This window comes from Heterocephalus glaber, unplaced genomic scaffold (assembly GCF_053883595.1).
Source record: "Heterocephalus glaber isolate CG9 unplaced genomic scaffold, H.glaber_assembly_v1.0 deba00001687, whole genome shotgun sequence".
Taxonomy (NCBI): domain Eukaryota; kingdom Metazoa; phylum Chordata; class Mammalia; order Rodentia; family Bathyergidae; genus Heterocephalus; species Heterocephalus glaber.
Window position 1 is genome coordinate 26,924,521 of NW_028258412.1, and position 26,996 is coordinate 26,951,516.

The 26,996-nt window shown below is 61.6% G+C and overlaps 1 protein-coding gene and 1 long non-coding RNA gene across 7 annotated transcripts in view; one reads left to right on the forward strand and one right to left on the reverse strand.

Annotated features, from left to right (window-relative positions):
- Rimbp2 (RIMS binding protein 2) overlaps positions 1–24,797 on the reverse strand; it is a 137,746-nt gene extending 112,949 nt beyond the window's left edge. For 4 of the 6 annotated variants that reach the window (XM_087198287.1, XM_087198286.1, XM_021257676.2 and 1 more), the window contains exons 1-2: positions 24,709–24,794; positions 24,457–24,605 (exon numbers count right to left, since the gene is read on the reverse strand). The gene's annotated coding sequence lies outside the window, so the exon portion shown is untranslated. Of the gene's footprint in view, positions 1–12,889; positions 13,193–24,456; positions 24,606–24,708 lie in introns of those variants that run through there. The other 2 variants (XM_021257672.2, XM_021257667.2) reach the window with 2 other exon arrangements.
- On the forward strand, positions 13,299–18,306 carry LOC110348941 (uncharacterized). Its single transcript, XR_015446268.1, has 2 exons — positions 13,299–13,390; positions 13,451–18,306. It is a non-coding gene; the product is annotated as an uncharacterized LOC110348941 (long non-coding RNA).
- Positions 24,798–26,996: the final 2,199 nt, after the last annotated feature.

Here is a 26,996-nt window from a genome sequence, read left to right on the forward strand (position 1 = left end):
GAGAAAGCTAACATCCGAGGAGGCACAGCTGGACGCGAGACACGCCACACTGCGCAGGGCGTTTGGGACGGAGAGTTTATTTAGCCATACCACGATGAGTCCCGAGGCGCCAGATTGTTTCCTACCTTCCCTCCACTACACTGTTCCTCCTCCTGGGACCGAGACAGGCCACGCTGATGGAGAGCACGTGTCCGAGCTCAGGCGGAGCTGGGCGGTCTGGTAAGGTCAGCACTGGCCGAGGTGGGCGGGCAGAGCAGGGCCGCTGAGTCGGAGGCCTCGCCCAGTTCCTAGGGGCCGCCTGAGTGGGGAGCTGTCCCGGCTCCTGGTGCTGAAACCACCCTGTCCCGGCCTGACTTCTGGACATAAGGACACTCGTTTTATTCTCTCCATTTGTGCCTTTGCCATCGATGCGAATGCTCTGAGTTTGGAGAAAATGTAGCCATTTGAGCCAGGAAAAGGCAGTCACTAGGCAACATTCTGAAAACAGGAGACCAGTGGGATCACGTTTCACCGAGTAAATTGACGAAAGGTCAAAAAGCTTGATCTTGGCCACGATGTGCCTGGTCTGAAAGCTAAACTGCCGCTGAGATATTTATGGGAGAACCTGCAGCCGCAGCCCGCGGTCGCCCGAGGTCCCCGGGGAAGCAGGCCCAAGGCCCCTTATGAGAAGTGCCCGGCTCCTCCCCTTCCGGGCGAGGCTCTGGCAGGGAGAGGTGCACTCGGCCCAGGGAGGGTCCACACATGGTGGGTGGCCTCTCAGCCCTGTGTGTGTCTCCTGCCACCCCACGTGGCCCAGCCTCACCCTGCACCCCCAGCAGTGTGCTGCGAGGCCTGGGGAGCCCCGGCTGGCCCACAGAATCCCCCACGAGCCACGTGTCCAGCCTCACACTGTCCAGGGGCCACCTCATGGAGGTCAAAAGTGACAGAATTAATTTAACTGGATGTATCTGAATGATCAGCACTGCAATGAGACCGACATAAAACAATCAGCGCTTTTGACCTGCTCTTCAGAAAGCAGTGCACATGGAACAACCATGCTTCTGGGCAGTGGGGCTGGGAGGGAGGATGGACGGCACTGACAGAGCAGGAGACCCCAGCCTCGGCTGCCGGGAGGCGAACACAGCCCCCAGCTTTGCTTCCGCCCTCAACCTCATGGTGACCTCACACTCAGGGACAAGGTGACCGACATGCGGCCAATGGAGCCCAGGGGTGGAGCTTCCTGGGATGAGGAGCCCATGTACTGGGCACAGAGGGAGACGGGAGCCCTGGGGCGGGCATACACGGGGCGCAGTGGTGAGTCCCGCGGCTCTGGACCGGAAGGCGACCCAGACTCCGCGGCTCCACCCCCAGGCCGACACAGGAAGTGGCCAGGCTCTCACCCAGCATGTCCACCAGTCCGCAGGAGGGCCAGCCCCGCGCGCTCCGCTGTCCCACAGCTGGAGAGGCCCCACTCACCTGCATCTCTGACCAGCACCAAGGCTGAGGTGCCAAGTGCAAGGGCGAATCCACGCATGACTCAACAGCACAGCCCGTGGGCTCCTCCCGAGGTCAAGGGGAGACTTGCACTCAGGTTCCCTGGCCACCGCTCCCTGGCAGCCTCCACTGTGGGGAGCCACGCGGACCTTGGACCTCTGCAGTCCCCTCTCGGCACGAGCCAGCCTCATGTCCTCTCCACAAGGACTCGGGCTTCCTTGGGACGGATCCACCACTCCCAGCTCAGCCTGGTGGTCTCAGCGCCCTGGGCACGGGGTGAGCCCGGTCCAGTCCTTGGCATTGGTTGTCCCCTCCTCAGCCACAGGACAGTCATGGGGCTGGGCAGGAGAGCCAAGCTTCTAACCTCAGTCCTGACCCCAGCTCCAGAAGGGGCCGTGACAGAGGCGCCAGGGGTCCCAGGGACCTGCGGTAGGAGGGCGCTCCCGCTGAGGCAGGCAGAAATCATGGCTCTGCCTCTGGCCATGACCGACCCCCGAGGCCTGGCCGCCATGGGACCCCTAGAGAAACTAGAGAAACTGCCACCACCCATCACCGATGACCAAACCCACAGCCCTGTAACACTGGCAGGCTCAGAGTAGGACTTAGGATGACACTAGCACAGTGACACACGGCCAACTCTCAGCACCATGGCCAGAAAGTGCCCATGATGCACCAGCAGTTTGGGTTGGACCTTTTGGTCAATAGCAATGGACAGGGTTGTCCCCCACAAAGGAGCTGTCATTCGTGAGGTCAGGTGAAGGAAATGGGTAAAAACCTCAGCCCTGCGCCGGGCACAGAAACCCTGTGTGAACGCCATAGCTGGGCCCTCTCCTCGGCCTCCTCCTCGTAGCTCAGGATGCCGCTCAAGCCCCTACAGACGGGCCGTCCAGCCCTGGGGAGCGGCCAGCCCGGAGCAGCTCCCCTCCACCAGCGTGAGGGCACACGGACCTGCCCGGGCTCCCCGCCATCCGGGCATGAGATCTGAATGCTGCTGAGTGGGAGAGCCCTGCAGAGTACTTCAGCATCTGACATGCAGGCCGACCAATCCACAGCCCGGTGGGAAGAGCGCCCAGGAATTATTAAACCAAGCCCAGTGCTCCAGAGGGAAACCAAGCCAGGCACAGCCAGTTGAGTTCCAGGCTCTGGGAGAAAAGGGAACGGGAGCGGGCTGCAGGGGCTCACCAAGGGCAAGAGGGTGGCAGAGGCAGGTGCTGGGGTTGCGGAGGGCCTGTCACCCCCTCTCCCTGGGACAGGGCTGTCCCCAGGCCCCATGTGACAGTGTGAGCAGCAGCAGCAGCTGGTGACAACCCCAGGCCTCTGACCGGGGGAAGCCAAGCCTTGACTTCGCCGGGAGCCCACAGACCTGGTCTTTACTCTGGAGCCGCATCGTCCCCGGGTACAGAGCAGGCAGGACCTCAACCAAGGCATGGAAGACTCTGCAGAAGGGGAGCGCCAGACACCTAAAGGGAAATTCATCTAGAAAAGACATAAAGGTGCTCAGGACAGGGAAGGGCTGTAACCGTGCCTAAAATAAGAGAAATGCAAATTAAAACTACACTGACATGTGCTCCAACTGGCAGAAACCGGGTGTGCTGGGCACGAGCTTCCTGCAGGGCTGGCCAGCAACGGCACACTGGTGTCTCGTTCCCCACCCAGCACCATCACCGCCCTGGAGGGGCCCCACCGAGACACCGAGACACCGTCTGTCAGGTACGAAAATGCAAGTGCACGCGGCCGTGCCGAGCACCGGCAGCCAGATCCCAGTGCGCGCCCGGCACCTCCCAGGCGAGCACTCCGGACAAGGGCTAAGGTCTTCCGGGAGAGATCCTGGGCTAGGGGGCTCCTTTCATCTCCTCTGTAATCGACCCCCCAAATCGGGACCAGCACGCCGTTTGAAATTTGTGCACAACATGGGTGACTAAATTGAGCTAATTAACTTGTGCTCTACCACATACATCTTTCATCTTTTCATGGAGAGAACGCCTAAAATCCCCCTCAGCAGCTTTCGAGAAGATAATGTATCGCTGGCTGCAGTTACCACATTGCAGTCAATCTCCTGGGCTGCTTCCTCCTGTCTAGCCAAACGGGATGTACGGTTAGAAACAGGGTACACAGAGATATTCAGCACAAGCTATGTTGGTGGAAGAGAGTTAAGGGAAAGTGAGGAAGTGCACACCCGTGTGCTCATTTGTGCAAAAGGACCCGGGACAGCTGGGCTGGGAAAAGAGGCTCCGGGTTCGCTCCAGGAAGCAGAGGAGTGGGGGGGAGAGTGGCAGGGCGGAAGTGGGAGGGCACCAGTCACGCTGCACTGGGACACGCGCCGGGATCCGGACATCTGCTGTGGTCCCACACGCGTGTCTCAAGTTGGATTCGCTGTGAAATCACCTCAGGAGTTGGCAGCTTACGGCCCTTGGCCTTTACTGTCTCCTGGTGTCTGAGGCCCCGAGTCCCAAGAGCTCACAGCCTTCCTGCAGATCTGCTGAGATCACTGTCCCCAGGGCCACGGCCTTTAGCACGAGCAAGAGGAAGCCGCAGACCACGACAGAAACCAGAAAACTGCAGAGCATTTCCTCCCCAGAGGGCAGGTCACAGACCCACCCAGCACCACGTGGAAGGGGACGCAGGGGACACAGGCGCGAGCACCAGGAGCAGGAGCCTGGGGTCCTCTGGGGGCAGAACTTGGACAGAAAAAGGGACCCAAATGGAGCACAGCCGGAAGCAGACAGGTGGGCGGACCCTTCAGTGAACACCCAAGCAGGAGGCAGTGAGCGGGCTACTATACGGCTTCTGATTGTTTGAGACAGGGGCTCAACTGTGTAGTCCTCAAGCTCATGACGACCCTCCTGCCTCAGCCTCCTGGGTGCTCTGATTACAGGTGTGGCTGCCATGCCTGGCCCAACTGCACCGGGGCTGGTGAGTCCAGTTCTGAGCTGTGTGCCCAAGGCTAAGGAGAAATCACCTGCGGACAAGGGCAGAGGGTTCTCCCAGGACGGGGCAGCCGGATCCACAGACGGGGTGACCGCGGTGCAGGGAGGAGTCAGGCATGCAGGGCAGCAGCGGCTACAGAGGGCCTGCGCGTCCCCGGAGGGGCCAGATCTGCAGGGGCTGGACACGGAAGTGGACGGAAACACGAGGTGCCCTGCATGGCCCCGCCCAGCGAGTCCTGGCAGCAGGGACCCTTGGTGCTGAAAGCACCCTGCACCCAGAGCTTGGCTCCTGCGGTGATCGCCTCCCAGGGCACAAGGGCGCTGAGCAGGAGCAGGGACCAAACCCCCACCCAGCAGGCAGCGGCGGCTCTCGGGGTCCAGGACTCCGTGGGCTCAGAAATGAGACCGAAGGCCACGCAGCGGGCAGGGTGAGGGCCCCGCTGGCCTGGAGACCGCGGCACGGAGATGACAAAGGCCGCCAGTAAAGGAGAGTGACGGTGGCACGCAGCTGCAACTGAAACGCCCACGGACCGTGGAGGAGCCGGCGGCACAGCGCCATCCAGAGCCCGGCGAGGTGTGGAGTCACGTGGGCCCCTCACCACGCAGTGCCTGCACACAGCACCCCAGCGAGCACCCAGCCCCTCTGCGAGGGCCCCAGCTCCTGACAGGACCCGACACACCGCGGGGGTCTGAGGAGATTCCCACAGATGGAGCCCGAACAACACGCCTGGGCCAGGCCTGACTCTCAGGCTGCGGCTCACGACGTCGACCAACGCGAGGCCCGGCGGGCTATCCGGGGAGCGGAGTGGGGGTCAGGCCCGCAGGGTCGGGACAACTTGGCGAGGTGTCCTTGGTGCCCCAGGCCCTCCAGGACCCGAGCAGGACCCCGCACGCCTGGAGAGCTGGGCTGGGCCTGGGAGGGGACAGCTGCCCAGCGCCGGAGCCAGAACTCGGGCCCGAATGGCAGAGCCCAATCCAGGGTCGGAACCGCTCGGAACAGGCGCAGGCGGGAGTAACACGCAGAAGCAGGGAAGGGTGCCAGAGCCTCTGGTTCAGTTTCCAAGAAAACTGTCAGGAATCTGGGCTCTGCTGGGGCATTTCTGAGCTTTGGGTTTTTAACACTGAGTTAGTTCCAAAAGGAAAACAACTTACTGCAGCCTCACCAGGCTCCCACTGTGACCCCCATGCACCACATTCTTCCCTGCAGGCCTTTTCTGGGACGTAGGGGCTGGTGCTGCTGTCAGGAAAGCGAAGGGCAGGCTTCGGCCCCAGAGGGACAGCAGCGCTGTCTCCGACCTCAGAGGAGTACCGGGCCCAGGCTGAAGGGCTGGGGCCCAGGACCGGCTCCTGTCCACGGGGGCCAGTGTGGCTGCCTGGGGCCTGTCCCCTCCCCTCCCCTGTCCCCGAAGCCACCGAGCAGCCACAGCCCACCTGGGAAAGCCCTGAGCTGTTACCAGCACCCCAAAGCGGACGGCAGGGGTCTGGGGCCACACTGGAGGGCGTGGGACCCTGAGTGGGAGTCCCTGTCCCCTGCCTCTGGGGACGTTTGTCCACGTGGGTGTGGGTGTCAGGATGCCATGAGGACAAGACCTTCCAGCCACCGCCCCACCCACAGAGGGTCAGTGACCGAGCCCCCCGGATGTACCCAGGCGTGACCCTCGGACGAGGAGTAGATAAAAGGCCCCTGCACCCCAACAGGTCCCTTTTGGGGTCCTCCACTCAGAGCTCGTGCAACCCGAGCTGGTACCAGCCAACTCCGTGCGGCACCCGTGCACCTGGGCACCACCGCCGCCCCACCAGGGCCCAGAGCTCAGCCCGGCCCCACCCGACTCCTCCACGACCTCGCTGTGTGCTTGGGGTCTGCAAAGACACCTTTAGTTTTTCTTAACTTACCCTCGCACTCACACTGATAACCCAGTCCCAGCAACTCCTCCTGGAGAGTGGAAGGCAGTGTGAGTTCATCGCCCGCCTTCGAAATGAAGACTTGGGGACCTGTCACCAGCGCTCCAAGCAGAAACATTTGGTAGGGACAGGGCTCCCGGTCCAAACACCCTCCCACACCCTGCAGCCAGGGATGTGCTCACTGTGGGCCCAGCCTCCTGCACGCCATCCTCCCCCGCCAGCGGGAGGCAGGGGCCTGGACAGAGCTGTGAATGACGACTCCAGATGAGATCCCTGCCTGCTGTGGAGGGAAGGAGCCAGCTGCAGCTCCAGGAGTTCCCTGCAGCGACAGCAACCTAACCCGAGCCTCCCAGAGTCCAGAGAAGTGCTGCTGCCTGGGGCCGATGAAGGTCGACCTCACTGAACTGGCTCAGGGCCAGGCAGACAGGCAGAGCCTGCACATGGGGACCTGCTGAGGGCCCACCTGGTGGGCAGAGGCAGAGAGGGAGCCAGTCCCACTGCGGTCACTGTCTCTGAGCTGGGCTCTGTGCGCCAGAGCTCCTGTGATGGCCAGGCCGGCATTCTGCAGCATCGGGGCCGGGAGGCCGAGTGCCCTGCTTGTCCTGCCAGGCCCGGCCCTGGAGAAGGGACAGGAGGGACCTCCAGGTGGAGGAGCTGCCAAGGCCAAGGACCACAGAGGACTGGACCCAGGTCTGGGGCTCCAGAACCTCCTACCACCTTCCAGGGCCGGGAACTGGAGCCCGGCACCCTCCTCAGACCTGAGACTCGGCCTCCGGACCCACACAAAGTCCTGAGTTAGATGTCTGTCTGTCTGTCTGTCCAGAGTACGAGGAATTGAACCGGGGCCTTCACCTTGACCCCCAAACCCAGCTCTTTTTATAACTTCTATTTTTCATTTTGAGACAGCGTCTCACTAAGTTGCCCATGCTAGGCTCAATCTTGCCACCCTCCTGCTGCAGCCTCCAGCGAGTAGCTGGGATCACAGGCACACACCGCACCAGGCTGGGCAGCCTGTGGGTGCCACTCTGAGGCTTGGGCCAGGAGCTCAGCAGGTGGAAAAGTCACAAACTCCGAGAAGCTGGGGACAGCACTGGGGCCTTCACCCTGCCAGACGCCCGAGTGAACTGTTGCAGGGTGTGAAGGTGGGCACTGCAGGCTCAAGGCCCCCCGAGATCCCCTGAAGAAGAGGTCAGCCGACAGCCCCCCAAGGGCCTCCTGGGTCCAGCTCCTGAGGGCTGGCATCCCCACCACAAAATAAACCCTCCTCTAAGTGGTCACGGCTGTCTGCTCTCCCGTGGGGGACCCCGAGCTTATCCACAGCCGAAGCCTGCAGTGATTTGGGGAGCCCAAAATCGCCAGTGCCCCCACAGGGAGCAGGACTGTGGGCCCCACCCCGGCGGCCTTTCCGCTGCCACCCTGCACTCAGAGGCCCGGCTCCGGGTCACCGAGCTCTGAGCTTCTCCCGGAGACCCCGCTTCGCTTTGTGGGACCTCTCCTTCCTCATCTGCGAGCCCTCAGAGATGCTGCAGACAGTGCCTGGGCACCCCCTCAGCCCACCCGCTTGCATCAGGACAGGGTCACCAGGGGCAGGCCACCCCCCCACCCCCACCCCCCCGTCACTGGCTCACCTCGCGCCTGCTGCCCCTTAACTTCCCTAAGAGGACAGTGCCTGCCTGGCAACGTGTCGCGGCTCACTTCCTGCAGCGCCCAGGGTCTCCAGTGAGGGGCAGTCTCAGCCCAGCGGGGCCCTGGATCTAATCGGGGCCCTAATCGGATGGACCCTTCGCCCTCATGTGACAGGCTGCCTGATTAGCACCCCACCCAGAGGTGCCCTCCGCTTCCCCTCCCAGAGTCAGCAGGCAGGCCAGGGCTGGGTCAAGATGGAGGTCCCGGTTCTGGACAGCTCAGGACACACAAGGCACAGAGATCCAGGAGAGGGGCCTCGGGCCCTCTGGAGGGCTGCAGAAGGGACCACATCGCCCTCTGGCTCCTCTTAGGCTGTCCCCAAAGTCCCTTGGGCTGAGCACATTGGAAGCCAGGCCTGAGAGGGGGCAACAGGGCGGGGTCCCCATCACTGACTGCCGCCCCACCCTGCCCTGCGCTCTGGTTATGAAACAGCAGCACAGGTCCCTGAGGACAGTGTCTAAGCCCAGATGTAACCCTGGGTCCCCGGGGAACCGAGAAGAGGCCCCACCTCTGCCACCAGCAGCCGGGTCAGTTTCCCCGGCGGAAGGAGCCTGAGCCCAGCCAGGAGCGGCCAGGCTCTGCCTAAAGTCCCAGGACGCTGGGTGCAAACGCCTCAGCTCACACCCTCGCCCTGGCTTCCTGCCTGTGGGGTCACTGCCAGTCACCCAGCCCTCTGTGCAGCCTTCCCCAAGGGGACAGTAGTGACAGGACATCCGCAGGCTTCAGAAACAAGTAGGACACCTGAGTAGTTGGAAACAAAAGGCATCAGCCGGGCACGGGGGCCACACCTGGGATCCCAGCACTCACGGAGGCTGAGGCAGGAGGATCGCAATGTTGAGCCCAGCCTGGGCAACTTAGGGACTTAGCAAAATCCTGTCTCAGAGCAAAACATTTAACAAGGGCGGGGGATGCAGCTCAGTGTGAAGGCCTTGGGTTCAACCTCCAGTGCCGCAAAGAGAAAAAACTATTCTCCCACCTGTCCCAGCTCAGGAGCCCCGAAGCCTGGCATCACGGTTGAGGCCCGGCCAGGTGCCCCAGGGGAGACCCTCCTGCGCTCCCAGGCTTGGCGGGGCTGATGGCTCCCAGTCTCCGCACCACCTCCTTTCTGAGTGCCTCCTCTGCCCGCTCCTGGTCAACTCCGGAGCTGGCAGGGCTGAGTCCCAGACCATGAGGCCCAGATCCGACTTGGGGACGGTCCTGCCCACACCCTGCCTGGAGGGACGCTGGGCCCGCAGGGCGCGTGACGTGAGGGGCTGCCCCTGTGTCCAGGGCAGCGTTGCTGTCACTTGGTGGCATGAGGACCCTGACTCGGGACAGGGGATTGCTGTCCCCGCAGTGGGTGCAGGCCGGGCTCTGGGACACCGCCACGGCGGGGGTCCCAATCCGGCCACATCTCCACGTGGAGATCATCTCACTGTGTCCCCCAGACCTGTGCCACTGTCTTGCAAAAGGACAGCACCTGCCTGAAAAGACAGAGCCGGCGAAGCCAGGCGGGACAGCTGAGTGCCATCCGAGGCAGGGCCTGTGGGAAGCCGTGTCCCTGGGCAAGGCTGGACCGTTGTCCCTCTCCCTCCAGGTTCCTCCCTGACTCTGCTTCCCGGCTGCCATGAGATGAGCAGCTCCCTTCCACCAGGCCCTCCTGCACACCCCTAACCATGCAAGGACAGAGACTTCTACAGCAAGAGCCAAACACACCTCTCCCCTCAAGCTGCAGTGCTGGGCCTCGTGTCCCAGCAGACCAGGCCTGAACTTCAACAAAGCCCACAGCACCCCAGAGCAGGAGCATTAGGAATTCCCTCAGGGACCCTGGTACTCTCTGAATTAGTCCATTGTCCTCTCAGCAAGTCCAGGACAGCAGCAGCAGCAGCCCCAGTGGCCTATGTCCATACCAGCCGAGCCCAGTGGCTCCACCCCCCCCCTCGAATGCCCCATTAGGGACCCGCCGTCATCCTCCACGACCCCAAGGAGGGCAAGGTCCCGAGCTGGGACTCACACACCGGGCCCACCTGGGCTCCGGGCCTGAGCTCACACCAGGGCCAGGACAGGACCCAGCCCAGCACAGGGCCCAAGTCTTGGGTGCCTCCCAGAACCCAATCTGGGGACCAGGGCAGGGGAAGCCTGGGGAACAGGTGTACCCATCCTGCAGGGCCACAGCTGCGGTTCGCTTCAGGAGACCCGAGGGTGAAGACGCATCCATGGCAGCCCTGCCCGCTCCAGCTGCACCCCACTCATGGCCAGGGGACCCCACTAGTCCCCAGCAGAGCCTCCATGCCACACTCACAGGAACACAGTGGTCACACACCAGGCCCAGAGCTGCAGGAGGGGAGACCATGACCCCACCTGCCTGGAGTGTGCCCTGCACTGTGACTGGCTGCCACACACACACACACACACTCACACACGCACGCACGCTGGAGACTGTTGCTGAGCCGGGGGCTGACCCAGCCCAGCAGATGGAGTGCCCTTCATGGCCAGGCTGGGCTCTGTGCTTCTTGCTGCAGTGACTGTGTATCCCCTTTTCACGAGCTCAGTGCCCACCGGCTCCACCACCAGGGCCCTCCCACGAGGAGGGAAACCGACAAGGCCCCAAGCCCTGGGCCTCCGGCACCAACACAAACCCTAACCCTGGACTGGGGGTCCGGAACCCAGCACCTGTGCCCTTGTCTCCTCTGCCCTGATCAATGGGAGCCTCGGCCACAGTGGTCCAAGCCTGAGAATCCCTGTCCCCGCCCAGAATGCCCACCAATCACACTGGTGGACCGTGGCACCACCTGTCTGCATGTCCTCACTGTGGACACTGCCAAGCACCCAGGGTATGTGATCCCTGGGGTCCCCCAGAGCCCCCAAAGTCTAATTCTGCTCAGGGACCCTCTTTGTGGTGGGCCGGAGGGAAGTGCAGCCAACAGCAGGGTCCACAGGGCGAGACCCTCACCCCTCCTCCTCGCAAGAGTCACCGACCTCACCCTCCACCACCAGGGTCAGGGCTGCAGGATGGAGGGCCAGCACCTTGGCCAGTCCCTCCCAGGTTCCCAGAACAACAGGATCTGACACACCCTCCTCCCGAGATGGGGTCACCGTGCCCTCCAGGGGACACCTGGCACAGCGCCACGTGGATGCTCCCGGCACAGACCTGCCTGGCCCATGCTGTCACCGTCACCAGGGCGACCCCAGCCCCAAAGATGCTGCTGCTTTGAAGGCCACGCCCCAGGCCCCCGGGAACTGCTGGGATGAGGCTCCCCGTGCCTGTCAGACTCGGGGTGCAGCCCATAGCGTGGGCACCACACTGCTAACGAACCCAATCATGACTGAACCCAAATGTGCACGGGGTGCAGGGTGGGGAAGGAAGCCCCCGGCCGCTCCTCACTGCCTGTAGCCCACCGCGCCTGGGCCCTGGCCCGCTGCCTCCGCCTCCCGAGCACACCCGGTTCCCGCGGCCCCAAGACTCCCCACACCTGTGGCCTGGCCTCCTGGGCTGGTGGGAGGCTGCTCCCCAGCCGTGATGTCTGCAGACAGCACCAGGAAAGCCGCCCTCAGACACCCCTCCTGACCCACAGCTGCCTCTCCAAGGGGCAGAGGATGCCAGCCGCCTAGTCTTCGGGAGTGACTTAGAAAGGCCACGCTGGCCCACGGCCTGGCCCAGCCACTCCACCCCACAAGGCTGTCCCAATGTCCAAGGTCTGAACCTGCTGTGGTACCCACAAGTTCAGGGCTCTGCAGGGAGGGAGGAAGCCAGGCAAGGGCGGGCATTGTTTTCCTCCACCCCAGCCACCGGCCCCTTCACAGTGGGCCCCAGACACCCCTCCCATCGGCACTGGCCGCTCCGGCTCGGACCTGGACAGAAGGAAGGAAGGAAGTGGCTCTGCAGCCTGCTTCGGGGCCGGGGGCTGGACTCCTAGCGCCCCCAACTCCGTGTCTCCCACTTCCACATCGGCTCCCTCTGGTCGCTCGGCCCGCCCTGAGCGGACAGGAACAGTCTCACCAAGTCCCCAGGGCCTCCAACCTCCAGGCACCCCCCAGCACCCTGAGGACCTGCCAGGGCCAGCAAGGAGCACAGGCAGCAGCAGCTGGGGCTGCCCACGGCCTCCCTGCCCAGTGTGGGAGGAGCACTGCTCACCCGACATCCTCCCTGCCTGTTCCTCCGCCACCAGCTGCAGGGCAGCCAGAGTGGGCTCCAGGGACCAGCCGCCTTCCACGGGGCCTCCCAGGCCTGCCCAACCCTGGCAGGTCACCCCCGGTTTCCAAGGGGAGAATGCACCCTGGTGAGCAGCCTGTGTGTGCGCACGCACACACACGCACGCACGCACGCGAGCACACACACACACACACGCACACATGCACCCTCTGCCTCCCGGGACCTCTGTCTGTCTTGACAAATCATCAGAGCGGGACGTGAAGTGACAAATTCTCAGCACGTGTGGCGGCTCGGGCCCTGCTTCAGATGGGATCGAAGTCACACGCGGCCCCTTTGTCCCTGTCCCTCCCGGCTGCCCCCACCCACCCGGTGCGGTCCTGCTGTGAGCGCCGCAGGCTTCCACCCCTGCCCACCTACAAAGGCTCTGCGGAGGCCACGATGTCAAACTTCGCCCGAGGGGCTTTCCGAAAAGCGGGGGCGACGGGAGGGTACCGAGCCCAGCGCCCTGTCGCCGGCAGCCACAGCCAAGGCCCTTCCCTCTGACCCGGACCCTGCGTTGCACCCGGAACCGGAGCCCTGCGCCTGGCTGAGTACCGCCGCCTCCTGCGCCCAGGGCCGCTGAAGGGCATCTGCAGCCCGGGGCAAAACAACTTTGTCTGGGCCAAGAGTTTCCGGCTTTGCCCTGCAATCCCCGAAGCGGCAGCGCGGGTGCGGAATGGTGAGTCGAGCGGGAGCTATTCTTAGGAGAACGGAGTCAGCCTCGGCTTACCTGGGACGAGGGCCCGCAGGCCCAGCCCGAGCGGAGGAGCGGAGGCCGAGAGAGGACTGCAGCGCTGTGTCAGATTACACGGGGCGGGGGCGGGCAGGGGCGGCACCCGGCAGCGGCCAGGCCGAGGCGAGCCCGGCCCTGTGCGGCCCGGCTAGGAACGATTCATTAGTCTCCCGCAGGCTGGTCAGGGAAGGGGCCAGCCGCCACGCAGCGGCAGCTGGGCTGCGCAGCGTCAGTAGCCAGCACACACGGGCACGCACGCACACACACCAAGATGGCTCTGTCCCCGCGCTGCCTGCCGGAGCCGCGGGTAGAGCTGTGGTCAGGAAGGAGCCAGCGGCGGCAGACACGGAGGCGGAGCCACTCGGCGGCCGTGGGGCTGCAGATGCTCGGTGCAGAAGCCAGGCCAGGGCCTGCCTCCGGACGCACTGCCCACCACCTGGCCACCGCCCCTCCTCAGAACTGCCCGGCTGCTAGACTCACCGCTACCTAGCAACCGCGGTGCAGGGAGGTGCAGGGAGGTGCAGGGAGGTGCAGGGAGGTGCAGGGAGGTGCAGGGAGGTGCAGGGAGGTGCAGGGAGGTGCAGGGAGGTGCCGGGGTGCGTGTGTGGACTGCACGGCCATGCACACGCACACGCGGACACACACGCACTTCCCCCCAAGTGGGGGGTTCCCGTCTGCTCTGCGGGACCCCACACCCACAGGCTCAGGGTGCCAGGAAGAGGACTGGAGAGGCACAGGACACCATGTGGCACCATGGGCCCCTCGGCAGGGCGGGGGGCTGAGCGGCTTTGCTCCCCCCAAGTCGCAGAGCTGCTTCGGCCTCAGGCCTCACCTCGCACATCACCTCGAGTGACCGCAGCACGCAGCACGTGGCCAGCCGGGCCTTCCTAGGCCAGATGCAGTTTCCCCTCTGAATCGTCCACCTCTGACTCACCCGCAGGATGAGGCCCCAGACCCCAGGCTCACTGCCCCCGCCTCTCCCACAGAGCTGATTTGCCCAACGCCTGGAAGCTGGGGCCAAGGGCCTGTGCTCCCCCTGTCCCTGGGGAGGGAGCCAGCAGCCCTTCAGCAGCAGCCGGGCAGGGTTAGCAGAGCCCCTCACCAGCAGCAGCACCAGCCACACAGGCAGAGGCAGGGACACCCCAAGATGTGGTCTGTCCCTGCAGTGGAATAGTACTCAGCCATGAAAAGCAGCGGGATCTAATTTCACATGCGCGGTGTGGACCCTGAAAACATGGTGCTGAGGGAATCACGACGCAGTCGGCTGCACAGGGTGCGACTCTGATTTCATGAAATGTGGAACCCATCGGGACAGGCCGGTCAGTGGTGGCCAGGGTGGCTGGGGAGGGGTTGCCATACTCGGGGGTGACAACAGCCAGTGGCCCTGGGCGGGGTGGGGGCTGCACGGCGCACGGATGGGCGCACCCTGCACGACCAGCTCACACTAGCTCCTTCTATGTTGTGGGAACCGACTGCAGGACCCAGCCCGACCTGGAGCCACGCGTGTGGCCCCACAGAGGCCAGGCCGCCCCCCCCCCCCAGTGCACGAGGCCACAGGGCTGGACCAGAAGCACCCGGGCCCTCGGGGAGGACTGGAACCCAGCTTCTTGCCCGACTTCCTCAAAAACCCGGAGTCCATGTTGGAAGTGGATCTGTGGATCCTGCCGGCCCTGGGTCCGAGCCTTCTGGAGCCCCAGATGTGGTCTCATGTGCAGGCACCGTGCCATCCTGGGCGAGCACACGTGGGTGTCAGCCGGGTGGCCGCTCCGTCTCCACTGGGCCCAGCCCTAGCGCTGGACAGTGGGGCCCTCGAGGAGGTTGGAGCCCGAGTGTCCTGCAGCCAGGCCAGGGTCCTCCCTGGGTCACCACTGATGCCACAAAACTCAGAACTTCGTGCATACAACTCTGGAAACCAACCGTGCTGAGCCCTCGGCAGCAGGTCCCCAGGGCGCCAAGCTTGAAGCCACCCGTCCCGGGCAGTGGGGACGAGTTCCCATGAGGGGCACCTGCCAGGTCCAGGGACAGGGAGGCCCAGGAGGAAGTCAAGTGTGGGGCCAGGCACCAGCCACAGCTCCCGCCCTGGGCCCTGGAGGTCCCAGGCCACAACTGCCCCTCCACCTGGGGCGCCAGCACCCACTGCCCTCTAACAGTGCCTGTCCTGCCTCCGAAAGGCCCACAGCCAGACTGGTCAGCTAGGCCTTGGCAAGCACCTTCCTGGGGGCTGGGAGCAGTGGGGACTGAGTCCAGGAAGCACTGAGTTTCACCCCCTAAATCCCTGGCCCCTTTTTTGTTTGAGGTACTTGGGTCTGAACCTAGCCTTTGCAGTAAGCTATATCCTCATCCCTTTTTTTTTAACCTTGATACAGTGTCTTGCTAATTTGCTGAGCTGCCAGACTGGGCTCCAACTGGGATCCTCCCGCCTCAGCCTTCTGAGAAGCTGGGATCACAGCCATGGCAGGCCAGCTGTGGCAGCTCCCTGAAAGCAGGCGCTCACAGGAGCTGGGCATCGTGCCAGGAGCTTTCTGGAAGGAGCGCGTGGTGCTCAATGCTGTCTGCGTGAGAGCAGGGAACGAGGGCCAGGAAGCAGGTGTGCAGCAGGGCGCTGCAGTAGGCAGGAACACGGTCACTAACAAGGACCAGGCGGGGGCGGGTGCTGCGTGGGCTACGCAAGATGACGGTCATGCGTCATCTCGTTCCAGCAAACATATGCAATGTTGTAAACGGATGTGTTTACTATTTCGGGCAAAAATCAGTAGCTTTCCTACGTAAGGGTGACGACCCACTGGAAACGGAAGAAAAAGCCCCTTACACTGAGCTCCATCCCCAGCCCCTTTATTCTTTGAGACAGGGTCTTGATAAATTGCCTGGGCTGGGCTGGAACCTGTGATCCTCCTGCCTCAGCCTCCCAAGCAGCAGGAAGGCTTCATCACCACACCCAGCCATGGTTGGATTTTTAGCGGGTCTGGCAGCCCTTTGCTGGATGAATCCCATAACCCAAAACACAGGGCTGCAGAGGGCCAGGCTGAGACACCCATTTTGGCTTTGAAGAATGCGTTCCATCCTCTGGAGAGGGGAAAGTCCACACGCGGGTGGCAGCTAGGAGGTACGCTCCCCGCCCGTGCCCCTCCTGCAGGCTGAGGGTCCCCAGCCCCTGGGGGAGGCAGCCCTGAGCCTGCTGCTGCCCCTCCTCCAAGGACCCAGGGGTGACCCTGCTGAGGACGACGGGCCCCGCCACCCGGCCCCGGAACCTTCCACAAACCCACGTCCCGAGCAAGCGGGCACCAGATGGTGCCACCTGCCTGCCACCCACCGCCAGATGGAGCTGCCACGCACCCCGCACTCTCGGCTCTCTGGCCTCCCCGGTGTGGGCCCAGCCACCTGGCTCCCTGCGGGACTCGCTCCAGGATGGGCCTGCCGGACCCACCATCCCATCTGAGTCAGAGCACCCCGTCGACATGTCCAGCTGCAGATCCCAACACAGTGGCTGGCGAGTGCAACCCCTATGCTGGGGCCCTGGAGTGGAGCTCAGCCACCAGGACTCCTTCCTGCAGTGTTGCTGAGGGGCAGCAAGCAGGAGCACCCTGATTGGCTGGTTTCCCCCCTGGATGCGGCATCCAGGCCACAGTGGTCAGGGCTCCAGACAGTTGAAGCCCGAAGAGCTCAGGGAGGCGGGGTCGGCCCAGCAGAACCCGGACTTCCGGGCAGGGGTGGCAGGGGACAGCGCCAAAGATGCCCACGTGGGATCCAACTGAGCAAGCCAAATGGACTCAGAACGCCCCAGCCAGGCCCATCCTGCAACCTTTGATGGACAGCACAGAGAGGACCTGGTCATGGGACCCAGCTGTACCCACGGCCTGGAGACGGGGCTACCATGGGTCCCCACAAATCCTTTGAAAGGGTCTGCGTCAGCAGCGAAGGCCCTGAAAGAGCAGGAGTCCCCGGCAGGGGACAGGCCGGTGTCCACATCCACAAGCCAGAGCCCTGCCCAGTGTGCAGTGGATGGTGTCACAGCCAGCCTTGCCACCCCAGGACTCTGAGTCTGCAGTGCTGGTGCCCGTCCCCAGGAGAGAGCTGGTGTCCCCACCATGGGCTTTGCTCCATCCCTGCCCAGGCGTCTGTTATCACAGATTCCGAGTCGCTGCGCCTGCCCAGGGCTGGCTGGGGTGCAGACACTGCCGTGGCTTCTGAGGGTGGCGGGTCCAGGGGTCCCCGGCCCAGGAGGGATGCGTGCTGGATCAAGGGGCAGCAACCCCATGGCTCCTTCCAGTAGTGGGGCCGGGGAAGCTGTCCCATCCCCACTCCCCCTGCCGTCTCGGCTGTGCGTGGACGGTGGCTGAGTGGACGTCACCGACGGAGCTGTGCACACAGATCCACAGAGGTGGGCACCGTGGCACATGGAAGGCAGAACTCGCAGGCCAGCTCTGCACACCACGGTCAGCAGATGACACTAACAGGTACAGAGCTCAGGGCAAAAGGACTGGAACAAAACACAACGCTGGGTCCGGGTAAAGGCGGCAGAAGTGATGTGGGGGTGGGCAGACAGGAGGGCCAGGAGGGAGAAAGCCATGGGCGATATTTATGTGCACCAGCAGGAAACTGTTATGTCTCAAATAGATACATTTGTTTAAATGTCCACAGAGTCGCTTATACATTCTCCCACTTCTACAAATGTTAAATTAGAATAAAGGATGTTTCCATTGCAGTGATCCCATGCCACCCGGGGGACAGTGATCACCGTCTCGGTCACCCGGGGCGTGCTGTCCAGGGAGCCTGTCTACACCAAGCCCCGCTGGGTGTGTCCAGCGCTGCCCAGCCCAGGCCGGCACCAAGGCAGGGGTGGGGTCTCCCGGGGCCTCTGGCCTTGGGTGTGGGAACACAGCCTTTCCGGGTGCAGGACTCAGGACGGATGCTTCAGACAGGAGAAACCGGAGTGCACAGTGCAGGGCTCACCCTGGCCGCTCCAGTCCCTTCTAACCTCATCCCCCGAGTGGCCAAGTGTGGTGAGGTTTCCTGGAGTGTGGAGTAAAAAAGGAATGACTTGAAAGAAACGGAAGACAATTAGACAAGAGGAAGGGGGTCTCGGGAAGGAGAGGGAGGGTAATGAGGGGTGGATATGACCAAAATATGTTATATGCATGTGTACCACCACGAGGAACCCCAAGGAAAAAGAACCAATGCAAAAAAAGAGGAACTAGTGAGATTAGTTCACTTTGCATTCTCTTATTTCCCATTGTGAATACGGATATGATGGCTGGAGCTGTGGCAACTACATTGTAACCATGAAGAAAGGTCAATAGAATCATGACATTCCTGTAATACCTGAGCCATGGATGTTGAGTCACTGCCGGCAGCTGTGCACTCAAACTGCTTCTCGAGGGAGAAAAATAAAGTCCTACTTATCTGAGTCACTATCAGCCCTGCATTCTGTGGCTTTTGTCAAACTGGGTTTTACAGACATAGCACTACTCTTCATCTGCAGCTGCAGGAACAGCTGTGGTTGAATGCAGCGCCTTGTTTCTGGGTTTCTTCCTGTCCTCCTTCCCAGTGATTTTGTTAGAACAGGGGCGGCTCTGCGGCCCTGGCTCCCTTGAGGCCTATCGGAGGGCTCCCTGGTCCTGCGGGTCGGGTCATCCTGTACACAGGCACGGGCGCGGCCTGGCGCACGGCGGAGGAGGCCGTGTACCCCGCGGGCTCCTCACTCGCTGGCGCCTCGCGGGACGCCGGGCCTGGGTCCCTGCCAAGCCGGACCCCAAGGAAGGCGGGCTGGAGCGGGGAAGCAGACCGGTGGCAGCGGGGCGGAGCTGGAGTGGGCGGGGCGGGGCGGGGCGGGGCGGGGCGGGGCGGAACCGAGGCGGTGGAAACGCGTGCGTCCCTGAGCGTCTTCTCCGAGGGCCGCGCTCATCGGGCCAAGACGCTGAGGCTCAGAACCCAGAGTGACCGAGACCCCGGCGGGTGACGGGGGTCACGCGGACACTGTGACGGCCCTGCCCGCGGTCACCTCGGCCTCTGACCCCGCCCGGGGTCAGCCCGGCCCCGCCAGCAGAAGTGACCGCACTCTGCGCAGCGCCTGGAGCCTCAAGCGCTGGGGCCGCTGTGGGGCCGCTGTGGGGCGGGATCTGCCCGCCAGGGGGCGCGCTTGGCTGACCGGCCGGGTGCCCGCGTTTGGAGCCTTCCAGGCTCTCAGAGGCGCCCGCATCCCCTGCCTGCCGCTGCGTAAGCGTCCCGAGCCCGGGAGCCGGGAGCCCAGTCTTACGGTTCACGGCCACACCGACCTCGCCCAGTCGGCACCACCCACACAGCGCCGGGTGCTCAGGGAGCCGCATGGCCTCCTCACGGGGCTGCACCCGAGCCCTCTGGATGCAGCAGACTGCACACCCGGGAGTCCTGCGCAGCTCCTGCCTGGCCCCGTCCCCGCGTGCAGAGGACTCCGTGGGGCCAGGGCAGCGGCACTGCAGAGCGCCCCATCGGTGTGGTCAGAGAGTCTCATGGCCTGGGCCCTGGGGCGGGAATTTGTCCTTGTCTTACCCGACCCCTGCCCTGGAGGCCCAGCCACACCCCTAGCGCACAGCCTCCATGGGTCCCAGGGTGTGCAGCCCCCACCGCTCAGGGTCAGGCGAGGACGCCTCCCTCTGGTGCCCCTGCCGGCCCACTCTGCCTCTCAGGACTCTGTGCCCGCGGGCAGGGACCCAGCGCCGGCCACCATCCAGGCCTCGAGCCGTCTGTGCAGTGCAGCTCAGGGATCACCTTCTGCCAGGCACCAATCCCGCAGCCTGCACCCAGCAGAAGCCAGAGGCCGTGTCCAAGGAGAGGGCAGGGCAGGCCAGTGGCCAGCAGAGGCGGGCGACACCGGGAGCCAGGCCGCAAAGCACAGTGGGTAAGGAGGCGGCCGGCAGGCAGGCGGATGGCGGCAGAGCCCCAACCCCGCCACGAGTCCCCTGGGCCTGAGACACAGGCGGCCACAGCCCTGCAGAGACCTGGCCAGCTGAGGAGACGGCAGTGCGGAGGAGCCCGCCTGACCACCGCAGTGTGGACAGGTGCCGCAGCACACTGAACCTGCCACGCTCATGACTGTGTGCAATTGAAATACAAGTAAGAGTGATGTGTACTCAGAGCTGTGGAGGGGCCAGGAGAGTGGACAACCACGCGAGCCCCTCCTCAGGCAGGTGCACATTGGAATGCACGAAGAACTCAGGAAATCATCCCACCTAAAGTGAAAGACCTAAGTGCCCATTGCTACCGGCATGGTCTATTTTGAAACTTCCTTTAAAATTCCCAGAATAGGAAACTCTCTAAAGACAGAGTAGCTCAGCGGTTACCTAGACTTGGGGGCGGAGGTGACAGCAAGCAGGTGGAGCACTTTGATTCTTGATAATGAAAATGACCTAAATCTGATGGAGGTGGAAGTTGTACAATTCTGTCAATGTATTAAAATCTACAGAATCTTACGTTTTAGTATATATGCTCCCGAAGCAAGCACCAGAATCTTATGTTTAAAGTTTGTAAAGCATGCAGTATACCAATTTTTGATTCAGTAAAGTTGTTTTATTTTTTAAATGGGCAAGCAAAATAAATGGACACTTCACAGAAGTAATACAGGTGGCCAAAATACACAAGAAAAAACCTTGAGCATCACTGGCCATCAGAGAAGTACACACTGAAACAACACCGAGACTCCATCCAACCCACAAAGACTGGCCACCATCAAAAAGCCAGATAACAACCAGTGCTGGCAGAGCTTCAGGGAAAAGGGCCCGACACCGTTGGTGGGAGTGCAGACTGCACAACCACTGTGGAGCTCAGTGCGAGATTCCTCAGAAACTAAACTAGAAATTCCTGCCTCAGTGTGCGACACCAGGCTGCGCGGAGGACGAAAAGACTCAGCTCAGTCACCGAGAGGCCCAGAGGGGCTGTTTCTCCACAGAGAGTGCCCAGCCATCGGGGAGACTCTGGGAGAAGAAGGGCCACCAAGCCAAGAACTTCCTGGCTTTTATTTATTTATTTATATTTATTTTTTGGTACCAGGGATAGAACTTAGGACCTTGAGCCTCTGGCTTTTATTTAGAATATCAGTATAAGAGAAAAAAACAGGAAAAAAGCAGTTTGGACCAGGAGCTGTCTCAAGGCTAGGCAGTTTTTCTGAGGAAAAGGGGAAGGACATGGCCAGACGCAGCATGCTGCACTAAAACTAAACTTCCTCTTTAACCATTCACTCCTCCCAGAGCCTGTGTGTGTTTGGTCCCCTGTTTATTTGTGTACTTTTGCCCCACATTTTTTGAGACAGGATCTTGCTATGCAGTTCAGGCTGGCCTTGAACTCACTATGTAGCACAGGCTGGCCTCGAACTCCTGGCGATCCTCCTGCCTCAGCCTCTCGAGTGCTGGGATGACAGGTGTGTGCCACCACGCCCGGCTGTTGCCCCACATTTTAACCATTCACTCCTCGGCCAGACCCCCACATTCCCCTCTGGGTGTCTTCCCAAAAGAGTCACAGTCACCCTAATACAGGGATCCATGCACACCCACGTGCATAGCAGCACAACTCATAACAGCTACATCTTGGAAACGGCTTGTGTGTCCATCGCAGATGGATGGAGTAGCACTCTGTCATAAATAAGTATAAACTTGAGACATTTGTGGGAAAATGGATGCGCCTTAGGACCCTAATGCTCCAAGTGAAGTAAATCAGGCACGCAAGCTTAAATGTCACATGGTTTCTCTTATAAGAGAAATACAAGTTGTACATAAAGAGCAAAATAAACGACAGAGAAGAAGTAGGGAAACAGACTTTTCTCCAATGAGAAGGGGGTCACGAGAAAGTGGGAGAGGGAGGAGCAGGGCGAAGCGAATCGAGCTGTGCGAGTCCGGGCACCAATTACCCACGAGCAGCGTGACCACTATGGCCGCAAACCTGGGCAGGTACAAAAGGGAAATCATGGAAACTCCTGATGTGCAACCACGTCAGGAGTTGTGGTCTCCTTCCCCACCTCGCCCTCCGGCTGGTTCTTCCTGGCCGGCTGGCGCGGACTCCCGCTCTGACAGCCACAGCCCTGGCCCCGACCACTGTCCTCTCCCTGCCGTGCTGCCAACTGCCTGGGTCTGATCCTCACGGCAGCTGCCACTGATCGCGGTGACTCCCACACCAGGTCCCCCGACACCCGGCCCCAACACAGAGCAGGGCGCCTTCTCCGTGTGTCCTGGGAATAAAACCCTTCTGCTGGGACAGGTGTGCCCCTCACTGCCAGCCCGGAGTGTGCCATTTCCCTCTCAGCCACACCACGTCCCCCGCGGTCCCAGCCCGCACAGGGCTGCACAGCCTCCATCTGACAAAACTGTCGCTGGCAGGGTCCCCAGGAGCGAGCCCAGGTGACCAGGGCTGGCCCTCAGCAGGGGCAGCAGCAGGGCAGACAGCCCTCCAGTCCTGCAGGTCAGCGAGAAGCAGAATGCAACTGACTCAGATTCCCAGGACTCCCAGTTGAGGAATCATTTGCTAGGGAGGAAAAGCAGCCACATGCAGGTGCTGACGGCGCCCTCTGCCGCCCATCAGGTGCCCCGCAGGCACGACAGCCGCCAGCGAGGGCGAGGTCCTCCTGAAGCAGCGCTGTCCGGCCGCAGTCCAGCGGCCGTCAGTCAGAAACCACCCGCAGGAGCCCACACAAAGGCGCAGGCACACAGCAAAGGTGAGGCCAGCAGACGGCCACTCCCAACTCCCCAGGCACGCTGAGCACGTGCAGAAAACTCATGCCCGCCCCCACACACGCACGGTCACCACGCGTTGAGTGATCACACGGAACCACAGAGGCCAGGTTTCCAGGACATCCCGGGCCTGCCGTGTGGCTCAGTGGTGAGCGCCTCCCTGGCGTGCGGGGCCCCGGCTTCCACCCCCCGCAGTATAAAAGTGGGCCTGCTTCAGGCCTGGGGAACTACACGCCATCCGGCACTTTCACAGGATTTGTTTTCAACTCTTTGCGTTTTATTTTGCACCAACGATACCTGTGTCCTGGAGAGCAGAGGTTCACACCTCTATTGTGTGACACCTCGGCCCCAACGGTCTGAGGCCTTCAGTGTTGACACCCATGGCCGGGCTGCAGGGAGCCGGGCTGGGGGCTCCCAGGGCCGTGCGGGTTCTCAGGAGGCGCGGCACACGCAGGCAGGGGGCAGGGCCTCCCTGTCCAGTTTCCAGCTGGCCACTGGCCGAGGCTGAGGGACACCGTGTAAAGTGGACAGGACACCTGACCGGGGAGGCCACAGTGAGAACCCTCAGCGGAGAGGAGCAGCCGGGGAGGGGAGCAGCGGAGCAAAAACACAGCAAGGACGGTTCGCAGCCAAGGTCCTGGAGGCCACCCCTTTCCTGCCTGCGGCCGAGGGCAGTGTTCACGGATTTGCCCTGTTTCCCCACAATTAAGAATCGTATCTTTGAAGAAGCCCAGTTTTGTTTCATTAAACCAAACATAGCTTGGGCAAACACAGACAACTTACGACCTTCAGCACCTTCCCACGTCTTGACACACTTTCGGATAGGCTCCTCGGTCTTTAGCCACTCTGACAGCCCTCACGCTTGTTTACATCCATATTAGCATTCTCAAAAGCTAGCTGCAGCACCTCGATCTCTGAGGCAGCTCTGGCAGCGGAATCTGGCTGGATAGCTTCCTGCATCCTGCCTGACACTGGGCACAGGGCTCTCGGGCCTGGCACAATGCGGAAGGAAGACTGAGGGGCATGCAGTCCTCAGGAGAGCGACCCAGCTGCTGACTTGCCTGGTCTGGAAGTGCTGGCTATGCAACCATGGAGCAAGGACCTGTCCCTGCAACCTTTTTCCCGTCATCTCCGTGTGTCCTGCCGCCCGATTCTGTCGAGCTTGCTCAGCTGCTAACTTGTGAAAGTTAAGCATTGTCCTACAGAGGCAGGACTTAGCTAAAGGCTCACTATCTAAAGGAGGCAAATGACAGCTCCTGTTGCAGACTCCAACAAGCCTAGCATGAAAGGTCCTTGAACCCCGTTGTTCATGACACTGGATTTTAATTCTTTCAGCACCTTATACCCTAAAGGGCTGTGCTCGTGAGCATTTTGTTGTGGATTGTTAGGGTCAGGATAAGTAGTAATTGGAAATGCACATGGTGCAAAACGCTTGTTAAGCGCAGCCTGCCTAGCCAATCTTTGCTAAGGAGACACTACTGTCTCAGCCGCAGATGGAGGAAGAGAAGGGGAGCAGGGCTCTTCACCTTCCTCTTCACCTTCTCTCAGGGGTGCACTAGGTGTGGGATGTCCCCCGCAGTTAAGGGGCAAAGGACTGCACGGACCAAGCTCCGTGTGTAGTCTTAGAGGATGTAGCCGGGACTGGGTGCAAGCACACTCCGCACCCTCTTACTGAATCCCCAATACTTTACAGCAAAGGTGCCATGTAAGCAAACCAAGACCTACGTCTGAGAACATTTGCAACATCAGAGAAATTGACTGGACACTAAAGAGCACCAGCCTGGCGTGACAGAATTTCCAAGAGGGACACAGCGCTGCGCCTCAGGTGATGAATTCTACCCCGTCGCCCCGGCTGCCTGCCGCTGTACTTACGTTCCTTCTCGCATTTGCTTCCTTTTGTTGTTTTCTTTTGCTGGCCAGCACCTCTTTGCTGCCGCAGCCCCCGCCACGGATTCCCTGGACTTTCCCCCCGGGGCAGACTTCCTTGAGCACCTGTAGGAGCCCAGCCTACGAGCTGGAACCTGACCGAGGGGTGAGAGGATAAAAATAAACAGGTGCAGAAACAGGCTAACATCAGAGGGCCGCCTCTGGCTCCCTGCAACACAGCCCAAGTGTCTGGCATACCCCGGCTTTTTCACGCAGACCCGGCCCAAGCGATCAGTTCCACAGGACTCATCTGCCTCCCTCCGCCCCTCCCCAGTTGGCGTCCAGGTAAACAGCAGGACCTCAGGTGTTTCGCTTTCCCTGCAGCGTGTCAGCGGCCTGCACGCCTGCTTCCTTCTGCGGGCTCGAGGAGGAGGCCAATTAGAGCCGCAATCTTTCCATCTGGGCCCACAGAGGGTCAGGTCCCAGAATCACTCTCAGGGAGAATCCTCAGGCCTGGAGAAGAGTGTGGCCTGGCACTCGCACTCAGGGCCAAAAAGCCCTGAGTCAAAGCCGTCTCTGCCTTGTGCAGTGGTGCATGCCTGTCAGTCCAGCCCTCCAGAGGCAGAGGCAGGAGGATCTGGAATTTGAAGCCGGGACAACACAGTGAGACTGTTTTAAAAACAACAACAACAAAAACCTGTGTCTTGATGTGTCCAGATTTTCAATTTAATGATGATGTCAAAGCAGCTGGTATAAATATAATCTGAAACTACAGGAAAAATGAAAGTGACAGCAATAATGAATCCTAAGTAGAGACTCTCAATAGGCAGGAATTTTTTTTTTTCAAACCAAAGGAAACTTGTAGTGTGAAAAATGTGAAAACCAAACTTCAAAATTCACCACAAGGGTTCACCAGGGCCTGCAGGCAGCAGATCTCAGAAACCTCAAAGCTAGGTAGGAGCAACAGGAAAGGTCGGGAACGGGCAGCGGCAGGAAAACACCCAGGAGATGCGAGCCAGACCATGGGGTGCAGGGACAGCGGGCAGAGGGGCTGGGGCCTGGGCTGCACAGTGTGACAAGCCCATAGCCAGGCACTAGGCCAGGCTCCCGGAAGATGAGCGGAGAGCCTGAGAGCAGCAGAAGTGTGTCCTCACGTGCATTGCTAGGACGCCAGCCACACTCCCACAGGAAATGGGACAGGCGGGAGAGGCAGCCGGCGGGCTGGGCAAACAGCTGGAGGCTGCAGCGCAGGGCCTGTTGGACAGAGCCCCCCTGGAGGAGGAACGGGGTCCACAGCCTGCGGCCAGAAGACATGGCTCACCAGGGGCTCGCGCTGCAGGGAGAAGTGGAAGGTGCCAGAGGGCTGTAGATCTACATTCTCTTTTGCCTCCTTCACTCCTTTGAAAGATGTAAGATTGCACCTTGTGTGTTTACAGAAGCAGACACTTGGGAGGCTGAGGCAGGAGGGTGGCTTCAAGCCAGGAGTCCAAAGGCCTGGACAGGACAGCAGAACCCATGTCAAGCCAGGCATGGTGGTACTCTTGTAATCCCAGCACTCAGGAGGCTGAGACAGGAGGGTTTCGAGGAGTTCCAGGCTAGCTACATAGGGAGACCTTGTCTAAAAAAAAAGAAAAACTGTGTGCCCACAGAGCCACACCCCCTCTGTCCCCCCCACCATGCAGGCTGCTCTGCATTGCGCCCTCCAGGTGGCCCCTAAGAGACCGAACCCCACCGGCTGCCCACCTCGGAGCAGGGGCTCACCCTGCCTCAGCACTCATGGCTGCACCGCCCCAGCTCTGAGCCCAGACACCTGGCTCCATGCGTGGCCGCAGGGCCCGAGCCAGGTGAGTGCAGAGCGCGAGCGGCATTACTCGGCTGCCCCCAGGACCCGGGACGGGCTCTGCCCTGCTCTCCACTCCCATGACCGAGGGGGACTCTGGGCCGGGCCCGCCCTCTCTGTGCTTTGGGAAAGTGCGGAGTGGAGTGACCACCCATGTGTGTCACTCGAAGTGCTGGCATGTCCACTCCCTGACACAGGAAGCCACTGGCACCCACGTGCCCAGCTGTGCCCGGCTGGGCCTCCTCCTCCAATGGGCACCTTATACCTCTGTGTGCCAGCCAGCCAGGCCAGGGCTCACAGCGTGGACGGACAGCAGCTCCATTTCTGGTCACACCAGAGGAACCCATCTGCGTGGCCACCTCTCACTGCCACCTGTGCGGCCGCTGACCCGGCCCAGGATGCACCAGGCCCTCCCCGCGCACAGCCCGAGTCCAGAATCCCATCTCCGTGAACCCGTGCTTCAGTGACGGTGGAGCCGAGGGTGTGGAGACAGGGCGGTCAGGGGTCACCTGCCCAGCTCTGCACTGAGTCACCAGTATCAGGGCCGCAGCTGGACCTGAGCCCAGGAGTGGCTCTGGGCACGCAGCCACCTTCTCCAGGATTTTCCCCCTTTAAAGCTCTGATTTTTGAACACCACTTTCTAAAAGGGTCTGAGTTCAGGAAGGGTGAAAGAGGACCCTACTTACAGAGAAGCGGAGAGGGACAG